Raw genomic sequence first — 5589 nt, 5'->3', positions numbered from 1 at the left:
AGACAAGACAAACTTATGGGCATCCTTGAAGAGAGTAGGCCAATAAAAACCAGATTGCAATACCTTATGTGCAGTTCTATCTCCAGCGTGGTGTCCTCCATAAGACTCGGAATGACACTTGCGTATGATCTGTTCCTGTTCATGCTCAGGTACACAACGTCTAATAACACCATCTACTCCTTCTTTATAAAGATGTGGGTCATCCCAAAAGTAATGTCTCAAGTCATAGAAAAACTTTTTCTTTTGTTGGTATGGTAAGCTAGGTGGTATAAATTTAGCAACAATATAATTAGCATAATCAGCATACCATGGAGTACTATGAGAAGTACTTATAACATTCAATTGTTCATTAGGAAAGTCATCATTAATAGGTAGTGGGTCATCAAGAACATTCTCTAACCTAGACAAGTTGTCTGCAACGGGGTTCTCAGCTCCCTTTTTATCAACAATATTCAAATCAAATTCTTGTAACAAGAGAACCCATCTAATAAGTCTAGGTTTAGCATCTTTCTTTTCCATAAGATATTTAATAGCAGCATGATCAGTGTGAATAGTTACTTTAGAATCAACAATATAAGATCTGAACTTATCACAAGCAAATACAACTGCTAAAAGCTCTTTTTCAGTAGTAGCATAATTTCTTTGAGCATTGTCTAGAGTCTTACTAGCATAATGAATAACATTTAATTTCTTATCAACTCTTTGCCCTAGAACAGCACCTACAGCATATTCACTAGCATCACACATAATTTCAAAGGGTAAATTCCAATCAGGTGGCTGAACAACAGGTGCAGAGACTAATGCTTTCTTAAGTATTTCAAATGCTTCTACACAATCATCATCAAAGACAGATGGTATATATTTTTGCCATAAATTAGTCAGAGGCCGAGAAATTTTTGAGAAATCCTTAATGAACCTCCTATAAAAACCGGCATGACCAAGGAAACTTCTTATACCTTTGATGTCCTTGGGACATGGCATCTTTTCAATAGCATCAACCTTGGCTTTATCAACTTCAATACCTCTTTCAGAAACTTTATGCCCCAAGACAATACCTTCATTAACCATAAAGTGGCACTTTTCCCAATTCAAGACAAGATTAGTTTCTTCACATCTCTGCAAAACTCGATCAAGATTGCTCAAGCAATCATCAAAAGAGGAACCATAGACAGAAAAATATTCCATGAAAACCTCACAAATCTTTTCACAAAAGTCAGAGAATATAGCCATCATGCATCTTTGAAAGGTAGCAGGTGCATTACATAAACCAAAAGGCATACGTCTATAAGCAAAAGTACCAAAAGGGCATGTAAAAGTAGTATTTGATTGATCTCTAGCCGACACAGGTATTTGAGAGAAACTAGAATAACCATCTAGAAAGCAATAGTGTGTATGTTTGAATAACATTCTAGCATTTGATCAATAAAAGGTAAGGGGTAATGATATTTCTTAGTAGCTTTATTTAATTTGCGGAAATCAATTACCATCCTATAACCTGTGATAATTCTTTGTGGAATCAATTCATCTTTATCATTAGGAACAACAGTAATACCTCCCTTCTTAGGGACACAATGGACATGACTTACCCACTCACTATCAGCAACGGGATAAATTATACCTGCCTCCAGAAGCTTGAGTATTTCTTTTCTTACCACTTCTTTCATTTTAGGATTCAGACGTCGTTGAGGATCACGAACTGGTTTGGCATCTGCTTCCAAATTTATTTTATGTTGACATAGAGTGGGACTAATGCCCTTAAGATCATCAAGAGTATATCCAATAGCAGCACAATGCTTCTTCAGAGTTTTCAATAATCTTTCTTCTTCATGCTCTGAAAGGTTAGCACTAATAATAACAGGATATATCTTCTTTTCATCAAGATAAGCATATTTAAGATTATCACGCAAAGGTTTAAGCTCAAACACGGGACCACCCTTGGGTTGAGGAGGATCCCCTAAAATTTCAACAGGCAAATTGTGTTGCAGAATAGGTTCCTGTTTAAAGAATACTTCATCTATTTCCCTTCTTTCATTCATGAACATATCATTTTCATGGTCTAGCAAATAGTGTTCTAAAGGATCACTAGGAGGTACGGCAATAGAAGCAAGACCAATAATTTCATCCTTACTAGGTAATTCTTCCTCACGATGTTGTTTACTAAATTTAGAGAAATTAAACTCATGAACCATATCATCCAAGCCAATAGTAACAACATTCTTTGTGCAATCTATGGTAGCATTGACGGTATTTAAGAAAGGTCTACCAAATATAATGGGACAAAAACTATCTTGTGGGGAACCAAGAACAAGAAAATTAGCAGGATATTTAGTTTTCCCACACAAGACTTCAACATCTCTAACAATTCCAATTGGTGAAATAGTATCTCTATTAGCAAGTTTAATTGTGACATCAATTTCTTCTAACTCAACAGGTGCAATGTCATGCATAATTTCTTTGTATAAGTCAATAGGTATTACACTAGCACTAGCACCCATATCACATAAGCCATGATAACAATGATCTCCTATTTTAACAGAAATAATAGGCACGCCTACCACAGGTCTATGTTTATCTTTAGCACAAGGTTTAGCAATTCTAGCAGTTTCACCTTCGAACTGAATAACATGCCCATCAATATTATCAGACAAGAGATCTTTAACAATAGCAATATTAGGTTCTACTTTACTTGCTCAGGAGGTGTATAAGTTCTAATATTGCTTTTACGAACAACAATTGAAGCTTTAGCATGATCCTTTATTCTAACAGGGAAAGGTGGTTTCTCAACATAAGAAGTAGGAACAATAGGATCAATATAAGTGACAATCTTTTCTTCAACTTTAACAGGTGCAGCTACTTTTACTTCTATGGGAGGATGATATTTAAACCACTTCTCCTTAGGGAGATCAACATAAGTAGCAAAAGATTCACAGAAAGAGGCTACTATCTCAAAGTCAAGTCCATATTTAGTGCTAAACTTATGAAAAATATCGGTATCCATAAAAGATTTAACACAATCAAACTTAGGTGTCATACCTGACTCATTACCTTCGTCGAGGTCCCAATCTTCAGAGTTGCGTTTAATTCTATCCAGTAAATTCCATCTGAATTCAATAGTCTTCATCATAAAAGAGCCAGCACAAGAAGTATCGAGCATGGTGCGATTGTTTTCAGAAAGCCGAGCATAAAAACTTTGCATAATTATTTCTCTCGGGAGCTCATGATTGGGGCATGAATATAACATTGATTTAAGCCTCCCCCAAGCTTGAGCGATGCTTTCTCCTTCGCGAGGCCAGAAATTATATATATAACTGCGATCCCGATGAACAAGATGCATAGGGTAATACTTTTGATGAAATTCCAACTTCAATCTTTTATAGTCCCATGATCTCATATCATCACATAGCCTATACCATATCAATGCGTCTCCCTTCAAAGATAAAGGGAAGACCTTCTTCTTAGCAACATCATCGGGTATACCTGCAAGCTTAAATAATCCACAAACTTCATCCACATATATTAAGTGCTCATCAGGATGCTTTGTTCCATCTCCTGTAAAAGGGTTAGCTAGCAGTTTTTTCATCATACCCGAAGGAAATTCAAAAGGAGTTTCATTTTCAATAGGTTCAATAGGTTGAGGAGCAACTCTTTGCTCTACTAGAAGGGGTGAAGATACCCCGAACAAGCCCCTCAGAGAATTACTTTCCATAGTAACAAGTGACAGTAAATTTCAGCACACTATATAAATTTTTCCTCACCAAATTCCACCTACCAAAGGCGCTACACTCCCCGGCAATGGCACCAGAAAAGAGTCTTGATGACCCACAAGTATAGGGGATCTATCGTAGTCCTTTCGATAAGTAAGAGTGTCGAAGCCAACAAGGAGCAGAAGGAAATGATAAGCGGTTTTCAGCAAGGTATTCTGTGCAAGTACTGAAATAAGTGGTAACAGATAGTTTTGTGATAAGGTAGATTGTAACAAGCAACAAGTAACAAAAGTAAATAAAGTGCAGCAAGGTGGCCCAATCCTTTTTGTAGCAAAGGACAAGCCGGAATAAACTCTTATAATAGGAAAAGTGCTCCCGAGGACACATGGGAATATCGTCAAGCTAGTTTTCCTCACGTTCATATGATTCGCATTCGATACTTTGATAATTTGATATGTGGGTGGACCGGTGCTTGGGTGCTATTCTTACTTGAACAAGCATCCCACTTATGATTAACCCCTATTGCAAGCATCCGCAACTACAACAAAAGTATTAAGGTAAACCTAACCATAGCATGAAACATGTGGATCCAAATCGGCCCCTAACGAAGCAACGCATAAACTAGGGTTTAAGCTTCTGTCACTCTAGCAACCCATCATCTACTTATTACTTCCCAATGCCTTCCTCTAGGCCCAAATAATGGTGAAATGTTATGTAGTCGACGTTCACATAACACCACTAGAGGCTAGACAAAATACATCTTATCAAAATATCAAACGAATACCAAATTCACATGACTACTAATAGCAAGACTTCTCTCTTGTCCTCAGGAACAAACGTAATTACTCACAAAGCATATTCATGTTCATAATCAGAGGGGTAATAATATGCATATAGGATCTGAACATATGATATTCCACCAAATAAACCAATTAGCATCAACTACAAGGAGTAATCAACACTACTAGCAACCTACTAGCACCAATCCCGGACTTCGGGACAAGAATTGGATACAAGAGATGAACTAGGGTTTGGAGATGAGATGGTCCTGGTGAAGATGTTGATGGAGATTGCCCTCTCCCGATGAGAGGAGCGTTGGTGATGACGATGGTGATGATTTCCCCCTCCCGGAGGGAAGTATCCCCGGCAGAACAGCTCTGCCGGAGCTCTAGATTGGTTCCGCCAAGGTTCCGCCCCGTGGCGGCGGAGTCTCGTCCCGAAAAGTTCCTTGCTCTTTTTTTCTCATCAAAAGACTTCATATAGGAGAAGATGGACGTCGGAGAGCCACCAGGGGGCCCACGAGGTAGGGGGCGCGCCCTAGGGGGGCGCCCCCCACCCTCGTGAGAAGGGTGTGGGCCCCCTGGCCTTCATCTTTGGCGAGGATTTTTCTTTATTTATTTTAAGATGTTCCGTGAAGTTTCAGGACTTTTGGAGTTGCGCAGAATGGGTCTCTAATATTTGCTCCTTTTCCAACCCAGAATTCCAGCTGGCGGCATTCTCCCTCCTTATGTAAACCTTGTAAAATAAGAGAGAATAGCCAAAAGTATTGTGACATAAAGTGAAATAACAATCCATAATGCAATAAATATCGATATAAAAGCATGATGCAAAATGGACATATCAATTTCCCTCCCCAAGATGGGAGAGTTGTTGGTGATGATGATGACGATGATTTCCCCCTCCGGGAGGGAAGTTCCCCCAGCGGAATCGCTCCACCGGAGGGCAAAAGTGCTCCTGCCCAAGTTCCACCTCGAGGCGGCGGCGATCTGTCCTGAAAGTATTATTGTGATTTTTTCTAGGTTAAAACCACTTATATACCAGAATATGGGCACCGGATGTGGGCCGAGGAGGGCACAACCCACCAGGGCGCGCCAGGGGGGGGGGG

The 5589-nt window shown here is 39.2% G+C and overlaps 1 pseudogene; it reads right to left on the bottom strand.

Annotated features, from left to right (window-relative positions):
• Nucleotides 1-495: 495 nt before the first annotated feature.
• LOC119273467 overlaps nucleotides 496-5589 on the bottom strand; it is a 32189-nt pseudogene continuing 27095 nt past the window's right edge.

The sequence above is a fragment of the Triticum dicoccoides genome, chromosome 3A (genome assembly GCF_002162155.2).
Source record: "Triticum dicoccoides isolate Atlit2015 ecotype Zavitan chromosome 3A, WEW_v2.0, whole genome shotgun sequence".
Lineage (NCBI taxonomy): Eukaryota > Viridiplantae > Streptophyta > Magnoliopsida > Poales > Poaceae > Triticum > Triticum dicoccoides.
The sequence above is the reverse complement of the archived record's forward strand: the minus strand, read 5'-3'. Positions and strand labels throughout refer to the sequence as shown.